This window comes from Chelonoidis abingdonii, chromosome 4 (genome assembly GCF_003597395.2).
Source record: "Chelonoidis abingdonii isolate Lonesome George chromosome 4, CheloAbing_2.0, whole genome shotgun sequence".
In the NCBI taxonomy this organism is placed as follows: domain Eukaryota; kingdom Metazoa; phylum Chordata; order Testudines; family Testudinidae; genus Chelonoidis; species Chelonoidis abingdonii.
In genome coordinates this window covers 53,618,694-53,638,328 of record NC_133772.1, presented here as the reverse complement: position 1 = coordinate 53,638,328, position 19,635 = coordinate 53,618,694, and positions in this window count along the sequence as shown.

The following is a 19,635-nucleotide window of genomic DNA, read 5'->3' as shown; positions in this document are numbered from 1 at the left end:
TTCTTGATTTGAGATTCTTTTTGTTAATATGGTTGCATAAATCCAGAGCTAGATCAAAGTGATCCAGGATCTGAGGTACTCCCTGACCTGATCCTGCACTGTGACTCCACCTTTGCCCTGGAGTAATGGCAGTGGAAAGGGCTCTTTCAAATGGAACTATGTTAACACAAACAAGGTACCTTTTAGTTTGCACTAGCAGCAGCCACACAGGGCAATTAGCGCAAAACATTTTGGTGCTTTTTGCAATTCACATGCCCATCATCTGAAGTACAGCTCAGTGTAGACAAACTCTTACACTCTCTGGCCTCAGTACCCCATCTGTAAAATGGAAATAATAGCACTGTCCTACTTCAGAGCAGTACTGGGTTTACCAAGGCGCCATGTGGCTCCCTGGCGCCAGACCCACACTTGGAAGGGGCCCATAACACCTGCTTCCTCCCCTCCCACAGTGCTGCAAGAGGCCCTGAAAGCAAGCAGCAGCATCCTGGTTATCACAGCGCCCAGCCTCCAGCCCCAGAGAACACCTACACCTGCGCCCTTCAAGGCCTGGCCAGCCCCCTTCCCCAGGATATGATACACTGTATCAGGGCCCTGATACAGTGCATCCCCCGCGCCACACCCAGAGACAGACAACAATGCTCCAGCTCTCACCCTCTGCCCACAGGCGCAAGTATCCAGCCTGGGAGCTGAGAGACCAAGGTACCCTGGGAGCTGTAGTTCCTTGGCCAGCTCCCTGCCTGGAGAGCCAGCCCTGGAGCAGGGAAGGAACTAAATTCCCCAGCATTCCATTGGCAGCTATCAACAGGAAAGGGATAGGGGAAGCTGCCAGGGCTGGTAAGACCTGACGCACACCAGGCTTGCTGTGAATGGGGAGCTGGCTGCTCGAAGGGGGTGGCAGTGTGAATGAGGAACATGTATGCACAAGGAGTAGAAGGCTTTGGCCCAGCTATCACCCTCAGAACACTTCCCCAGACACAATTAGGGATGACGGCTGGCAGTCCCCAAAGAAGGAATTAGGTGGAATGAATGGACAGTGCACTTCTATCTGAAGCCTAGCAAAGGAGGTATATGGACCCCTACCAGGAGAAGTTAAAATGATAGGTAAGGGAGGGAAGGCTCTACTAGAGGACCTGAACAACTTTAGGTACAGTACTGGGCATGCAGGAGGATCTGAGTCATGGAAGCAGAAACTGGCTTTTCCTTTCCAGATTTATCTAATATCCAGAAAGGGAATCTAGCACCTGACTTCCAGATTTGAATACTCTCAAAGTTCAGGAGTGCTCAGGCTCAATTTGGGCTGCTCTCTATTATTTCATTTCTCTCAAATCAAATGCTGATCCACTGTAATTTACTCTAGAAAAAAGTAGTATAAACTTGAGCCACAAATGCTAGCATCTTTCCAGTGCTAACTAGGACTGGAATTGCTATTTTCAACAACCATTACTGGATTGTTGGTTTTTAGTTTCCTTTGTTTAAAAAGAAAATGACAGTAATATTGCATTGGCAAGTTCCCCCACAGGAACTAAGGCCTTGTTGACACTGCCACTTACAGCACAGATACTTTCTTCACTACAAGGTGTGAAAAGACCCACCCCAGAGCGATGCAAGTTTCAGCACCGTAAAGTGGCAGTGTAGTAGTGCTACAGTGCTAGGAGCACTTTAACACTGGCTGTGTCGACATACCCTAAGAGTCGAACAAAAGAACAGCAAAGGCACCTCAACTTTTCCTCATTATGTGGGACAGTCTTACAGTATGGATCCAGATATCTTCCAATCACACAAACAGAACTTTGCTGCAGTTCTGTAACCATGCAGGAACCAGTCCTGCATTCTGTGCACATAGAAAATTCCTACTGGATTCAGAAGAGCTTTGCTTTTGTAACCATCCCACCTGATATTTTCAGACCTTGTAAGCTAAGTAGGTTTACATTTATTAATTGGGTGGGAAGACTCTCAGAAAAAGTTACGTGTAGCAGGAGGTGTTGATTATTCACTAGGTAATGTGAGACCCTCCTGTTTACAATAGTAAACCAGTGCAGCAAAGTTTTAGGATGCACTGTGCTCCTAGAGTCTAGATGAAGTCCTTTGCTTCTATACACAGCCCATTAAAGACAATGAAAAGACTCCCACTGACTTCAACAGGCTTTGGGTGGAACTGGTTATACATGAGGTAACTCCACTATCTTCATAGGGTCCCAGTCCCACAGCAGAGGGGGCAGTGTGAGCTTGTTGCAGTGCTGCTGCTCAGGAATGGGGAACCTCCTGGCACCCCAGCCTCCAAAATCATCCTGTCATGCAGAAGGTGCAGCCTATGTGTTAGCTGAGGGGTGCATGGAACTGGGGGGCCCTGCTGCAGGTGATGGGTATCTCAGGTACTGAAAGCCATGGCCTGGAGTAGGGAAGCACTTTACTGCAGAGTCTGCAGTTGCCTAGATCCAGCACTGAGGACTGAGACAGAGTCCTTAGTGCTGCTGTTGCAAGGTTCAAGCACGCCCAACCTTGGAATTGCCACTCCTCCCGCAGCTAGTAGGTGCAGCTGTCTAAGGCGGGTCTCTGGCAATTGGCACCATGGCTGTAGCCAGAGAAGCTACAGGTGGCTCTCTGTCTACCAGGGGCCATTAAGCTAGGAGCAGATAAACTGGAGTTAACCTTAAGGAACCGAAGTCAACAGTAGGAAAGGAATGTCAAGGGGAGCAGGGAAAGAGGAAGCAGGTCAGTCTTGCAGGGGGAGAATAGGACCTGCTGGCTGGAGAGCGCATCCAAGACAGAAGGGAAACAGGCATGGGGAAAGGTGGTGGTGACCACTTAGTGGAATAGCATGTAGATGGGAGCAGAGGGAGAAAGAAGCCTGATGACTTCAGGTTCCCAGGGGCTAAGTGCTCACTGAGCCAGGGTTGGGGAAATGGTGTTTGCAAGTGGCTTGCTCAAATGGCAGGAAAGGTGCTGGGGGAGGGATTTGTCAGAACTGATCAGGTATCTGCTGGCTGTGAAACTTTAGTGAGCCGAGGCCAGGACTCGTGACTGGTGAAAGAGGGTGGTACTGGACACAAGGCTATAGAATGAGGAAGGAGATAAACCTGTGGGGAGTTTCCCTGTTCACTATGAAAGTTCTGCTCACTGTGGACATTGTTAAACTCACATGGATACAGCTCAATGACAAAAACTGGGGGCTGAGAAAGCTGTGTATGGCAATACACATAGTCTTGCAGAGGTGAGAGATCATAATGAAAAATGTCTCTGAGATTCAATACCAGGTATACCATGGCGCCAATGGCACTGCCACATCAGGCCCACACTCCAAAGGGGCCCACAGATATGTTTGGCGCTGGGTCCACAAAAGGTTAATCTGGCCCTGCTTCAGCGAGTTGTTCTGAGGATAAATACATTAAAGATTATTAGGTGCTCAAATACTCTGGCAATAGGGACCATATAAATATTTAAGATAAATAGATTTCTTGTCATTTTCAAGGCCCAATGTAACATTAGCTGAAGCTGAGCCAGTTGGATACAGCAGTGAGATAATAAGGTCAATCCTGATATAAGCTGATCTAACTTTCACTGAAGTCAATAGGAAAGTCACCTGCTTATATCAAGGCTAAATTTGATCCAATTTTCCGCCAGAGCACAGGAAAAATAAAATCCTGTAGGCAATCAGAATTTAAATCCACATTGTACCCTGCATGAACACACTGCGCGTTTCAATGATCTTTTCTGCCCTTTCAGTCTGTCCCATTTACAGGTTGTAAATTAAGCACCACACTTGAAAATACAGCATATTTCAGAGAGAAAAAACACACACCTTTGTTGTGAAGATATTTGGCAATAGTTGCCTAAGTCAGCAGTAGGTAACTCATTTGTCCATTGAAATCACAGCAGGAACATATGAAATGGTCATATATATTCCTCTCATTAACTGTGAAAAAGAAAGAATATAGACATTAATAATAATATAGGAAAAGACACTGTTTTTAATACTGCAGAGCAATCAAGGAACAACTGCAAGTCAGTATCCCCTTCCTACTCTATCACCCTCCATGTATCTCACTGGCATATATAATTCTCTCTCTAATTTGAGGAGCTGTAACTTTTCAAGGACCAGTAAAGATGCAGCAGATGCTCAGAGAGGATGTGTTCTCCAACAGCTGGAGCATGACCCTGAGAACCAGGACTCCTGGGTTCTCTCCCTAGCTCTGCCAGTGACTCACTGTTTGACATAACTTCTTTATGTCTGGTTTAACCATCTGTGAAATTAATGTAATACCATCTGCCAGAGAATGAGAGAGTTAATATTTGTAAAATATCTTGAAACCTTCGAATGAAAGGCACCATATTCGTGGAAAGTATTATAATTACCTGAGAACTCATCAAGTCAAGGTGTGTAAACAATAAATTATGTGCCAATTCCAGTTATCTGCATGTCCAATCACAGTTCTACATTTCAGTGCCCAGGTTAAGCGATTTTGTGATGGTTTTGTGGCTGTGCTGTTTCACTTCTACAGCACTGATTTAGGGCTTTTTATTCTCAGCTCACAGTCATCAATAACGCTGGTTGAAAAGCAGAAAAAAACTGCCAAATATAACACTTGATAAGTTTTCACTGGCATTTGTTAAATAATCTATTTGCCAGATATTATTTGACCAGCACTTGTAACTGTGAGATAATTTAATGCCAATGACATCAGCAGAAACTATTGGACACTCAGCAGTTTAAGAACTGATTGCACAAAGGAAGCCATATGCAATGCATAACTGTATTGGTCCTACAGAGCCCAGGAACTATGCTAAATACTATTGAGCGCAATCTACTAGCACTTTATCTTTTACTTTTACAATTATACAGACAGAACATTTTTGTGACAAGGAACCTAACTTTAAGACATTCCTTTTTTAAAATACTGACCCATATATTTTCACAAGAACCAGGAAATGAAGAAAGGGAATCAATAGAAAACTGTCCTTGCTAAACATAGTTTATATGGGCAAGTTCTTTAGTATAGTTAAAGTTGAAAATTGTATGGGAAATAAACTGAAAGGGACATGATTAGTCAGAGGTAGAAATTTAGATTTTGTATTTTAAAAAAGTAGAAGTAGTAAAAATGCACAAAGATTTTTACTTTTTTCCAAGCCAAATTTATAAATTGTCATAAAATTTCAGTGTAAATAACTTTTAAGTTTGGACTTAAAACTCCCCTGATTTTTTGTGAGCCTAAATAAATGGTTCGATGAATCTATTATTCTTTGTATTACAATAGGTCCTGGAGACTCCAAACAAGACTGAGCCCTCTTTGTGCTACGCAGTCTACAGACAGTGAGAGGGATAAACAGTCCTAGCCCTGATGAGTTTACAATCTATAGAGACAGAGTGGGATGTGGATCAGGACCATCACCCCCATTTTCTAGATTAAAGGAAACAGGCATTGAGAAATTAAGTGTTCAGCCAAAGATCACAGACTTCCCATGACAGAGCTGGGAATCAACTCAGTTCTGCTAAGTCCTAGTTCAGAGCATTATCCAAAAGCCTATCCCTGCTGGACCCCCGTGTTCCTCCCAGGACCCGGTGCTCTTTGTCTTTGGGCGCTGCCCCCTGGCAATACTCCTGCAGTCTCAGGGTCTCCCCACCCAGGAAAACCCCCAACCTTCTATCCCTGGCTTGCCTCAGTCATGGGCTACTGCCAGTCACTAACTAGCCCCCATTCCTGGGGCAGATTGCAGTATAAGCCACTCATCACTGGCAAGGAGGGTTTGGACCTGCTGCCTCTGCCTACCCGTGGGCTGCCCCCTGCAACTCCCAGTACCCCTTGGCCTTCTGCTAGGCCACAGCCTGAGGCTTTCCAGACTGGAGCCTCCCCAGATCCTCTGCCTTTCCCCAACCCTGCTCCACTCAGGCACTCGGACCTGGCTGCAGGACCCAAGCAATCTCCCTCTACAGCTAGAGAGAGGCTGCTTGCTCCTGGCCCACTGCCCTCTTATAAGGGCCAGCTGGGCCCTTATTAAACCAGCTACAGCTGTGGCTGCTTCCCAATCAGCCCAGCTTTCAGAGCTGCAGCCCTCTCCAGGGTTGCTTTTACCACTGCATTCCTCTTTCAGGGCTGATTTTAAGCCCTTCAAGGCAGGAGCGGGTGACCACCCCGCTACAAGGCTCAACCTTTGTTTCATCCTCTCTGGATTTCTGTTTCCCTGTGTGCAGAATGGGACTAATGCTTGTCCCCATGCATCTTCACTGGACATCTTTTGCCACACATTTCTGATTGTGTTGGTGTCCCTAGGCATAAATCTAGGTAGCTCAGGAGGGTGGAAGATCACAAGTGCCGATGAAGCCCTCCTGCTCAGGCCTCAATGAACCATTGTTCCTCCATGTTAAACACTTTGTGTAACCTAATGTACTAATAGCTGCAAAAATGTAGTGTTAGCAGTTAGTTTTCGGTTGTAATAGTCAGTTTTCTGCTGTAATACATTGAAGCTAGGCTAAAGCACGCTCAAGGCCATTTCAAGATACTGTATACATGTCTCAGCAGTGGAGAGGAAGGGAGAAGACAAAAAGATTGAGTGAAAAAAAGATACTGCAGCTGGATGGGAAAGGAGGGGGGAGTGAAAGATCAGCTAGTCAGCAAGAAAAAGTTTTGTAGTAAACAACTGGGATATAAAAGGAAGAAACTGCTTGTTTTAGGTGTGCAGGATTTGAGATTGCATTCTCCCTCGCACCTTATTTGAGCTCACCTTATTTTGCTTCTCCACTCTGGTGTGTTCATTGGCACTACGCACTCTGGGCCACAAACCGCTGTTGCTTAGCCTCTGGCACTTTGTGCCAGCAACAATTGCAACCTGCGATAAATACCATTTCCCTCCAACCCATTTTACATAAGGAAATACTGAAACACAGAGGTGAAGTGTGGAACAGGCATGGGCCTAGCAATCTGATCCTGCTTCTGACATGCTTCCTGACCTTGGGCAAGTCTACAACTGAGAACCTCAATTTTTAATATACTTTATGTCAGTGTGTTTCACGTTCAATGTAAAGTTTATAACAACATATTTTTTTAAGATATGACTCTGCCTAAAACAATATATTATTTACCAATAACCCAATCCTGCAATTATTCTGCATGTAGAATTCCCACTAATGTCAAATGGAATTTTTGAGTGCAGATCAGTTGAGATCAGGCCCGCAATGAATTTTTTAACTGCAAAAAGTGAAAGATGATTTAAAATGAAAATACAGAAACAAACTCATAATATTGAATTTTCAATTTATTTCAGTGGCATGGGAAGATATTTATATCCTTCATTCAAAATGCACAAACTTACAAAAAAGTCCATTGTTAACTTAAACTAAACCTAATTGTATTGAAATTCCAGTACTATAAATGTCCCTTTCTAATTTAGGGATGATTTCATAGCTTCCTACTTCATTGGGTTTAAGATTACCTTGGTCGTAAAGACCTTCTAAGCTACTTTCCCTGACAAACAGTAGGTTATAGTGGAATAATTTCTCTGTAATATTTTCTCAGGCTAAAAACCAAGAGATGCTTCTTTTCTCTCTTTTTAAAGACCAAATGCTGCCCTCAGATGACTTCAGTAAGTGCTGTCTATTGCATACCCATGGAAGAGGGAATTTGTCACTTATGTCTGATTTTCTGCTAATAATAAGGTCCTGATCCTGCAAATGTTTGTGTGTATGCTTAGCTTTACACATGAGTAATCCTATTCATATCAACGGGAGTAAAGTTAAGTAAGTGAAGGATCATCACCTAATATAGGTATTAGAAGTTTCTCTCTCCTTTCTTGTTTTCTATATCCTATTCTTCCAGTTGCTTTATAGTAACTAAAATTAAAATGCTAGAGAGGCTTATATTAACATGGAACACTATGCAAAGAAAGGATGAGGATGACCATTTATAATGGAGTTGCACCTTAATGTCAATGTACAAGGATTCAGCAACCACCACAGATGAACACATACATGCAAGGTCAGACCAATGCAAGAACCACAAACAGAGTTACACAGACAGACATGATTGTTCATGACCATTGCAGACTGTGGTAGCCTTGTTTTGCACTGTTCATGTTTTTTTACACAAAGCATTATTGTGCCTTGCTTCAGAACAGTTAACAGTGATATGAAAATCTGGCTTCACGTTGTCATGGGTTGTTGCTTCCCAGTTGCCGGGGCCAATGAGACAAGTTTGACTTCAGTGTACCTTATTATTATTTGTACTGGCCACTACAGGACCGCCGACAAGGGGGGCAAAGGGGCCAATTGCCCAGAGGCCCGGGCAATTTAAAAGGGCCTGGTGGCCCCAGGGGCCGGCAGCACAGTGGGGTTAAGGCAGAATTCCTGCCTGCCCTCATTCCATGCCACTCCTGGAAGCAGCCAGTACCGCCCTACGGCCCCTGGAGTGGGGGCAGAGGGTCTCCACATGCTGTCCCCACCCTGAGTGCGGACTCCACAGCTCCTATTGGCCAGGAACTGCGTGGGATGGTACCTGCAAGCAGTGGTGTGCGGAGAACCCCAGACCCCCCACATAGGAGCTGCTGCCAGAGGGGGGTATCAGTCGCTTTCGGGAGCTGCCCAAGATAATCACCGACCTCCGACTCTCTCCTGCACCCCAAACCCTTGCCCTATCCTAGACCCAAACTCCCTCCCAAAGCCCACACCCCCTCCCTCACCCAAACTCCCTCTCAGAGCCCGCACCCCTTCCCACACCCCAACCCCCTGCCCCAGCCTTGGGAGAGAGAGTGAGAGTAGGAGAGAGGAGTGATCAGGGGAAAGGGCCTCAGAGAAGAGGCAGGATGGAGGCATGGCCTCAGGGAAGGGGTAGGGTGGAGGGGGTAAGGGTCTTTGGGTTTGTACAATTAGACGGTTGGCAACCCTAGCAGGTGGGCATATGAAAGCCCTGGCCATGCCAGAAGAGCACGCGCACGCACCCAGCAACTCGCTGGGCACCAGCCAGCGCAGGGACAGCACTGTCCAAATGTCAGGCAGACCATGTCCACACAGGCGCAGCTTGTGAGTGCGTGGGGGCCCATTGACTGTTCTGCCCTGGGGCCCAGAATTGCTGTCGGTGGGCCTGGGCCACTATGAGAACCAATGCCTTGCTTTAGTTGACATAAAATATGGCCTTGGGTATTCTCCAGTCAGCTATACAAAGGAGATGCCCAGAGCAATGAAGCTTTTAAGAGTATGCTTTGAAAGCCTGGAGCCCCAAGGGGACTAAAGCCCAGAGACCCAAGCCCCAGCGCTTCCTCCAGCCCCCGCAGGCATCCGGGCTCTGGGCCTCAGGGCTCCAGACTTCCACCCTCCGGGGCCCCACAGACACCCTGACACAGGCTTGCTACCCCCTGGAGGCCACGGACCCCTGGTTGAGAATCATTACTCTAAAGCCCTATGCTGATAAAAAAATATGAATCTTCATCTGATCAGTAAAGATGTTAAACAATACCACTTTATCCACATCCATGGATAGAAAGCAGATATCCATGATTTGCAGGGCTCTACCAATGGGTAATCTCATCACAAATTGAGGTATGTTATGACAGCATATTCCCTAGGTAGCAAAACTTCTCCACAGACTTGAGAGGAGCATTGTAGTCTTAATAATAGGGTAGACAGGTGCATCCCCCAGCACAGGTTGGTACAGTATTACAGTTTTCATTAGTTTGATTGTTAAATTAAAAAAAATGATTGCCTACACAAGTGATCAGCTATAAATTGAATGTTAATAATAGGATAAGCAACTCATGCGGTGTCATTAGCAAATAAAAAACTCCTTAATGAGTAAATCCACCACATTTGTACGACCATGGAAACATTGCAGATTGAACATCTTTCCATCAGTGCACAATGGGATATATTTCTTGTCAATGTTATGAAATGCAGCCATAAGCATAGTTGAAACAAGGGATGGAAAAGAATGCGGGAGCCAGCATCCACCTTGCTTGGTATCATTGGTGACCAGAAAGGGGTCTGATAATTTTCCGCAACTCTGGCTATCATCCTACCATGGAAAGACAGAATGACAGAAATAAACTTTGCAGGGCATCCAAAGAAGAAAAAAAGTTTTGAGATCCCTCACAATTAACAGAGTAAAAAGCTTTAGTTAAGTCAACAAACACTATGAAACCACAGATTTTGCCTCAGTCTTTTTCTGAAGCAGATGGACTGTGAAGATCATGTCTGTAGTTCCCCATCCAGACTGAAACCTCTGCTAAGACTTGGGGGGGATGGTTTCCTCAAGACCGGTATTAAGTCTATTCAATAGGACCCATGCAAGAATTTTTCCAGCAACAGAGAGTAGGGAAATGCCATGGTCTATCACTCCGTCCTTTACATTAAAGAGATGGACAGTGTTGACATCCTTGAAATCCTGTGGTGTCAACTCTTGCTCCCAGATAATGCAGAAAAACCATGTGAGCTGCTTTGCAGTGTGGTAGCCACCCTCCTTATAGATCTCTACTGGAATGCTATTGTCCAAGTGCTTTCCCAAGTGATGTGTTTGATTGCTGTTATGGTCTCATATAAGGAGGGGCTAGTGCAAGTTCTTCTTTTCATGGGAGTTCTTGAAGAGCATTAATTGCTTCCTCAGAAATGGTCAAAGAGTAACAGAGACACAAACTGAAATGATCCATCCATGGGTCAAAGTATTTCTTTTTTGTCAGTTAAGATTTGCTTGCCATGTAGCGTGCATATAAGGGTTATCCCATTGCACTAGGGCCATACACAGTCTGAAGACCAGCAAAAAAGCTTCTGGTGTCTTTGCAGTCTGGTTCTAGTTGCAACTCTGCCACTACATTTTCCAAACACAGTTTTTTCATTTGCCAAAGTCTGGATCTGAACCGTCTGTTTTGTTTGATGATATGCAGCCTTCCTAGCAGCTGAATCCTTGTCTGCTATGTAGGCTTGATGGGTAGCATACAGAGAGTTCAAGAGAGGTCATATTTCAGAGTCATTCTTATCAAACCAGTCCTAATATTTCCTTTTAACAAAGCCAAGAACTTCAGCAGCTATGTTATATGTCATGTCCCAAAAATGTTTCCAGGATGTCTCAACATTCACCCGAGGCTTTTATAACTCAAGGAAATGCTTCCATGATTTTCTGTTGAAATTCAGACAGTCAGTTTTCCAGGCTTGAAATATTGATTTTTTTTCACTGGTTTGAGACAGTCAGAGTTGCTTGAGAACAATGCGGAGGGACGTTTGACTTCTCACAAGTCTATGGAATGACAGCAGTCAGCATCTCTCATGATGAGAATGAGCCTCACATTGTGAAGATCTGTTTGCCATACAATAAGGTAACTGATTATATGTCAGCGTTGTAAACGAGGGTGCATCCAAGATTTCTTATGCTTGTTGGCCTGTTGAAAAACTATGGTGGTGATAACTATGTTGAACTCCACACATTTAGGAAGTAGTGGCAAGCTGTTAGAGGTTGCGTGACCATCTCCATGATGACCTATCACATTGTCCCATGATGCATAGTCACAACCAACCCTGGCATTGAAATCATCTAAAACTATCAGCTCATCGTTACGTGGAACTGACCTGACAGTGCTATCAAACATTTCATAGAAATCCTCCTTTTCCTCATCTGGATAGGTCATGGTCAGTTCATATGCACTGACGACAGAAATCTAATATCTTTTAGCAAGGTCAATGCAAAGGGGCATCAAATCTGGGGGCTTTTCATGAAATTTTAAATTAAAAAAAATATCATTTTCCTCACTAAAAAAAGTGTTATTACACATAAGGGTTGGACTTTTTTCTGCCATGGTATCAGAGGAAGAGAGGGGCAATCTCTGAGTCTCTGAGGTATCATGGACTCAAACCATTTAAAACAATCTCTGATATTGCACCTAGAAATGAAGTGAAAGTTAGTGCAAATGATGGTACACAGGTGGAATGTGCTCCCTTCAGGAAAGAGCACTTAAATGGTCAGTTGCATTCTGCAATTGAGGTAGGTGTGGTAATATCTTCTCCTGGACCAACTTCTGTTACTGGAAGGTATAAACTTTCAAGCTACACAGAGCTCTTCTTCAGGTCTGGGGAAGGAAGCAGAGTGTTTGAGCTTACTATTAATTGGGACAGATTATTGAACAGAAGGGATAATGCATATTGGACGTCACTTGAAATGGTCAACTAAGGGTCACATTGTTATGCATAAAAGTTTTAAAGTCGACAATTAAGGGTAGCAGGCAGCAGGGCCGCCCAGAGGACTCAGGGGACCTGGGGCAAAGCAATTTTGGGGGCCCCTTTCATAAAAAAAGTTGCAATACTCTAGAATACTATATTCCTGTGGGGCCCAGGGCCTGGGGCAAATTGCCTCACTTGCCCCCACCCCCACCCCCAAGCAGCCCTGGCGGGCAGTAAAGTGTATTACAAATTGTTGTAATGAGCCATAAAAACCAATGTCCCTGTTAAGTCCATGGTTTCTGATGTTTAGCATAGTTATGAATGTAAATTTCCTGGCTTGTCTTTTGAAGGTGTTGTGCAGGTTTCCTTTGAGGACAAGTATTGAAAGATCAGATAGGGAATGAAAGCTTTATGAAAAGCGTTCACCCATGGGTGATATGGTGTTTTTGTCTTGTCATTTTTCTGTGACAGTTCGTCTGAGCGTATAGTGATTGCATGGTTTCACCCATACAGTTGTGATTGGGGGTTTTAATGTACTGGATAAGGTACTCCACATGTTATGAAAAGCATGTTGCAGTCTGCTGAATTTTCTGAGGGGAGCCTGGAGGGATGATAAAACCTGTTGATGAAATGACAATTTTCATGCTAAAAAAAAAGTTTGAGCACAAAACACTGACTTTATTTTATTTTATTTTTTTTGAAGTGCACAACTTCTCTGCTCAGAAAACAGACCTATTTTCACTCAGAAGCAAGTCTGGTTTTGTTTAAAATGAATAGAATTTACTCATCTTAAAATAACCCCCCCAATCCCTACAAAAAAAGGTAGAGGGACCAAAATGATGCAGAATAAATTGAGATATTTTCCTGATAAATGCCATGAAACAAAAATATTCACATTTTGTACAGTTCTGAGCACCCACTATACCTGCTTCTACTTCCTGCCCTGACATTAGTTCCCTTTCTACTCTTGGCTAGGTCACTTTACCTCTTTGGCCAAGTTTTCCTCTCTGCAAAAAAGGGAAATATAATAGATGTCTGCTTAGACTCACAGGGGAGTTGTGTGAATTAATTTGTTAGTGTTTGAAATGCAGTTAAAAGTTGTAAAGCACTACTGAAGTGCTAAGTACCATTCTTCATTTCCTTGTGCTGAATATGCAACAGAGATCTGCCACCTGAACTGCAGAAGAGAAATGTGAATGCTCATTTGTTTACAAATTCTGCATTACACAAGACAAATATCTAACACTTTGTATATTTTATGAACTTCTTTACTTCATCTACTTGACATTCATAATGGCTCTTGGTTCCAAAGAGTCTTCAGCAGCTAGTCTTGTGAGATGTCTGATGAGATGTCTTCAGCTTGCAACAGTTTTTAAATTGTCCTCAATTTGGCAAATATTTCACTCCTTACCTGGAGACTCAGCAGGAACATCTAGATATAAATTCCTTTGATACTCTTTACAAGTTTTTAATCTTCCTTGCTCTTCAAATTAATTACAATGACTAAATTAAAGAGTTTACTGGCTTTGTTCCCACCCCACTCCTTTAAAACAGAAAGCTACTCCAAAATATGCTTATACTGGATTTCACAAATCCTGACTCCTGCATGAAGCTAAAGTTGAGAGGTTAATGAAGTAAAATTAATATTTCACTTTAAATTTCTCTTCCCAGTGAATGTAATGATTCCTTTTTAGTCAGACATATTTTATTCTAACAACAAGACATGCTTTACCCTCATAATTATGTAGAGTAACAAGATCAAATATACTATAAATGCCAGGAATAACCCCTGGACTCAGAACTGTACAACGAAGACATCCCCCACAGGGGAACTATCATCTTTGGGGACACCTCCCACCCACGTCCGGCCTATAGACAACAGAAGGGAGGATCCAGACAGAGACTGAGGTAGCAGCAGCTGTAGAAATCAGTTCAAGCAGTGATAGATAGACATGGATGATGACATCAGACTGCTTTCCGCAGTTTTCACTCTAAACATTTTCTCCCTTATGCTGATTGACTGTTTGCTCCAACTTTTCCCACCTCCTCTCTTCCTTTGTTTTTCCATCTCGCTAATCCCCTCCTAACATTAACCCTACTGAAAAGATTTAAACTAAACCAAAGAAACTAGGACACTAACATGATGTTTGCTGGAACTGCCATTGCATTGTTTACTCTGCTTCTATGTTATATCCCTTTCCCTTGCCTAAAATATATGTCTTGTCTATTTAGATTGTAAGATCTTCAGGGCAAGAACTGTCTCTCATAATGTGTTTACACAGTGCTTAGCTATGTTTGATTAGTTCTTAGGCATTACAGAAATATAGAAATGGCCACCTGTGAAGTACAATATTTAAATCTGTTTGCACAATTTTGCAACCAAATTTTTTTGGTTGTGGCTAGGGTTGGTACAAAACTTTCCTTTCACAGTTTCCTGACAATGCCAAGATGCAACTCATGTAGTTTCAGCTGTCATTACAAACTTCAGACTCTGTCCAGAACAAATTCTAAATGTTTGGGTAGAAGTTACCTACTACAAGACAGAAACAAAGAAAGTAACAGAACACCACTAGCCCCCAACGAAAACCTCTCCGGTGCATCATCAAGGATCTGCAACCTATCCTGAAGGATGATTCCTCACTCTCACAGACCTTGGGAGACAGGTCAGTCCTTGCTTACAGACAGCCCCCCAATTTGAAGCAAATACTCACCAGCAACTATACACCACACAACAAAAACATCAGCCCAGGAACCAAACCTTGGAACAAACCTCGGAGCCGACTCTGTCCACATATCTATTCAAGGGACATCATCATGGGACCTAACCACATCAGCCACACCATCAGGAACTCGTTCACCTGCATATCTACCAACGTGATATGTGCCATCATGTGCCAGCAATGCCCCTCTGCCATGTACATTGGCCAAACCGGACAGTCTCTATGCAAAAGAATAAATGGATACAAATCTGACATCAGGAAAAATAACATTCAAAAACCAGTCGGAGAACACTTCAACCTCACTGGTCACTCGATTACAGACCTAAAAGTGGCAATTCTTCAACAAAAAAACTTCAAAAACAGACTCCAAAATGAAACTGCAGAACTGGAATTAATTTGCAAACTGGACACCATCAGATTAGGCCTGAATAAAGACTGGGAGTGGTTAGGTCATTACAAAACCTAAACCTAATTCCCCCCATACTAATTTCCCCCTACTGTTACTCACACCTTCTTGTCAACTGTTTGACATGGGCCACTCTCATTACCACTACAAAAGTTTTTTCCTCCCTTGGTATCCTACTATTAATTGAATTGTCCTGTTTAGACAGACCTCATGCTTGGGAGGTGCCTTACCATCTTTTCATGTATTTATACTTGCTTCTGTATTTTCCACTCCCTGCATCCAGTGAAGTGGGTTCTGGCCCACAAAAGCTCATCCCAAATAAATTTATTAGTCTCTAAGGTGCCATAAGAACTCCTCAAATTAAAGCTGTGTCCCTCATTTCTTCTGTTTCTATTAAGAACTTCAATATTCAAACCATAGTAAACTGGAACAGAGAAAGGAAAACATCTCTAATGTAGCCAAATACTACAGTGCTGGAGGACTGCTTTTGGCACTAATCATATAGTATTTTTCATAATGCTTTCTTCTTTAAAAAGCCTAATTGTGAACTCCCACCTGTATAAATCAGCAGTAACTGCTGATTTCAACTATGCTACACTAATGGCAAACTAACAGGAGATCAGAAGCAGTCTCTCAGTTTGTGATGCTAAGGACTTGAGCCTGATCCCGTTGAAGTCAGTCGAAAGATTCCCATTGACTATAATGGGTTTTGAATCAATTAAAAAAAAAAAGTGAGAACATGTTTCTTATATTTAGAGCATCTTCTTGATAAATATACAGAATGCCAAGAAAGAAATATTCCACAATTCTCATTTCATATATGCCTTGATCACCAGGGGAAATTAAAGTCTGACACGTTTAGTTGCTTATCACTAATACCATAAATACTGGTGTATTTACAGAATATGAAAACCCTGCAAGATTAACCAAGGCCATCATTCAAATTCCTGTCACTGCTTTAAAAAAAGCATGTGAGACAGCAGTGTACTGGGCAATTTGGTGTTGCTCAAAAAGCGATAAATACCTACAGGGATTCTCATGATTCAGGCATTCCAGAAACAGAAGTACATTTCTAACATATTTATTATCATTTGGTTTTTGCTCTAAACTCACCCCCAAGGTTATGGAAAGTGCAACAGATGCAGCTTCCTTTTCGCTCCAGGACTCTTGCACACCCTTTCCTTCACTCTACCAGAAAATTGAAGATTTTACTCTTAATGACAAGTCCCACTTGCTAATCCTATAATTTATTAATAACACAGCTGTAGTTTCCGCAGTGTCAATTAGATGCCAGTAATTACTCTATCCATTTTTGTGGGAAGAAAATATACTATAGGGCAATACTTGTTTCCTCTTGAAGATTCTGTATCTGCCTGGGGTGTAGCTAGTTAGCTGGGTACAAATTATAATCTTAAATCCAGATTTCACATCTGAGAAAAGGGGTTCATTTGTTCTGACAGCAACTTCCACAACAAATGCTTGATGTGGCCACAACCTCCACTGCTGAGCTCAGGGCAGATCTCTAGTTCCACAGCTCAATGTCAGATGCTTTGACTTTCTAAGACCTGGTCAACATTATGAAGTTAGGTTGATATAAGTCACCTTGCATTGCCCTATTAGTGCATATGTCTACACTCAGATTTGTCTTGGGCCGAAGTAAGTGCCCAGTTATGGTGATGCAGTAAAACCACTTCCACAAATGGCACTGAGCTATGGTCGACTTACTGAGGATGAATCAGTGCAAGTGTAGACCCTGAGTGACATACATCAACCCTAACAGTCCCTGAGACAGTGGCCACTCTGGTCACAGTTGTAAACTCTAGTGCCCTGGGGTCACAGAGACCAGAAGCCTGCACGCCCGCCACCCCCGCTCCTACCACCACCACCACCACCACCACACACACTTACCCTTGAGGCGAGATATCAGCAAAAATCACCATTGTCTGGGGAAAATATAGTGCCAATATTCAGTGCCATTGTTCTGTACTTGTACCCAGGGAACAGGGACTAAAATTTTATTGTTTTATGTAACCAAAATTCTTTCCCTCTCCCATCTTGCCCCATACTCAACATGGCTGGGGTTAGAGCATGGTGCTGTGGAGAAGTATTGCAAAGCTGAAGTGTAAATGAGCAAGCCTTATTAAAAGATCTGATGGGAGTAAGAGAAAGGAGTTTTAAAAACGTATTTTCCCTTTCTGTTGTGACTGTAAATCTAGGGAAATTCAATGACATGAGTCTCTTTTTATCAGTAGCTGCTGCCTTGGCCCCCTCCAGACCCACAGAATGCCTGACCCTGAAGAGGAGAAGAAAGACGATGACTAGGGAGGATAAGTTCAGTGAGATCCTTCACTGCAGTCTGCATTGGTCCACGAATAAAGGGCCTGGAGGGCCGACATGGCAGATGGCATGGAGGACGACAGAGCAGATGAGAGAAAGACCCAGGAATCCCAGCAGGAAGAGGAAAGAGTGATACATAGTAGGGCTTCTAAGGCAGCAAACACAAATGCTGTTGAGCCTGTTTGGCCTAGAGGTCCAGCAGTCACAGACTTGCCACTCTTTGGAGAACTCCATGATAGAAGCTCCCTACACCCCCAATATTCCATAGGGCATCATGTGCCATGTTCCTACCCCTACCTCCCAAACTGAAGCGACAATAAGGACAAAGAGAGCTTCACACACGTGGCAGCCACAGTTGGTGTATGTGTAGCCAAAATGGACTGCATTTGTGCACTGTTGTGGACAGAAATGATTGATGCCTTTCCAGTTTTAAAGTTCCATTCAGTTAATTTATGTTAAAAGTCTGCATTGGATTGCCTTCTTTATTTTGCACATTGTTCTTCTGCACCCTTTTTGCTACTCAATCCATTTCTGTTTTTTAAAAATAAATTATATTTATCAGTTCGCACTACATATTACAGAACGCACAGTGTTGTTCAAAGCATCCACCACTTGTAAATGTACACCACCACAGAACTCGTAAGTTCCAGAAAACACTCAGTCATATGAATAAACATAAAGCAAGCACCGCATAACTTACAGGTTCAGTAAAACACACAGCCTAATGTTAATAAATACACAGCAAGTGCCACATAATTAATAGCTCCAGTAAAACCACAGTAATATTTATAAATGTTCAGAACACTACACAATTCCTGATATCCCACAAACCTTCAAGGAGAGAGCACAGCCCAGCACAGCACATTACTGTGGCTGACCACTGAAGTGGTCTTTCAAAGCCTCCTCAACCTCATAGCTCCATGATGAGCTCTTGTAATTGCCCTTGTGTCTGGCTGTTCAAAGTCAGTTGACAGCCGCTCCACTTCCACCTGGCAGCAGCTTTTCCCCCTTTGTCTCACAGACATTATGCAAGACACAAACTGCAGCTATAGCCAGGAAGATATTTTTCTCACTGAGATACAATCTTGTGAGTAAACACTGCCAGGGTCCTTTCAATCTACCAAAAGCACGTTCAATTGTAATTCTGCACCTGCGAAGCCAGTAATTGAATCTTTCCTTGGTGCTGTCAGGGTGGCCAGTGTGCCACTTTATGAGCATTGGAAGCAAGGAGTAGGTTGGGTCTCCTAGAATCTCTGCTGGCATTTCAACATCACCAATGGTAATCCACCAGTCAGGAAAGAAAACATTCCTCATGCAGCGTCCTGAACAGTCCTGTTTTTAAAAACACAAGCATCATGTGCCTTTCCTGACCAACCCACACTGATATCAGTGAAACATCCCCAGTGATCCATCAATGTTGGCATAACCATGAAGGGTAGCCCTTTCTGTTGATGTACTCTGTGACAAAGTGGGCTGGTGCCAAAATAGAGATATGTCTATTGCCCCACTGCTGCAAATCCATCCACTATGTCTTGCACATTGCTGAAAGTCATAATTCTGCAAAGGAGGAGACTCTGAATGGCCCTATACACTTGCATGACAATGACCCCCATTGTGGATTTTCCAGCTCCAAAATAATTTCCCAGTCCAGTGTTGTGAGCTGCCAGAGTGTGGTCGCCACTCACTTCTCCACTGTCAATGCACTTCTCATTCTGGTGTCCCTGTGCTTGGGCAAGCTCGGAGCACCGATTCAGGAATGTGGCCTTTCCCACCTGAAAGTTCTGCAGGCACTAATCATCCCAAACCTGCATTTCAATGTGACTCCACCCATCAGTGCTCATTTCTTAGACTTAGGGTATAGCTACACTTGCAGCTGTACAGTGCTGGAAGTTAAACCTGTCTTCGTACAGCTGAGTAGGGAAAGCGCTGCAGTCTGTCCACACTGACAGCTGCCAGCGTACTGTCGTGGCCACATTTGCAGCGGCATTGAGAGCCGTGAATTATAGGCAGCTATCCCAGTGTTCAAGTGGCTGCAACGTGCTTTT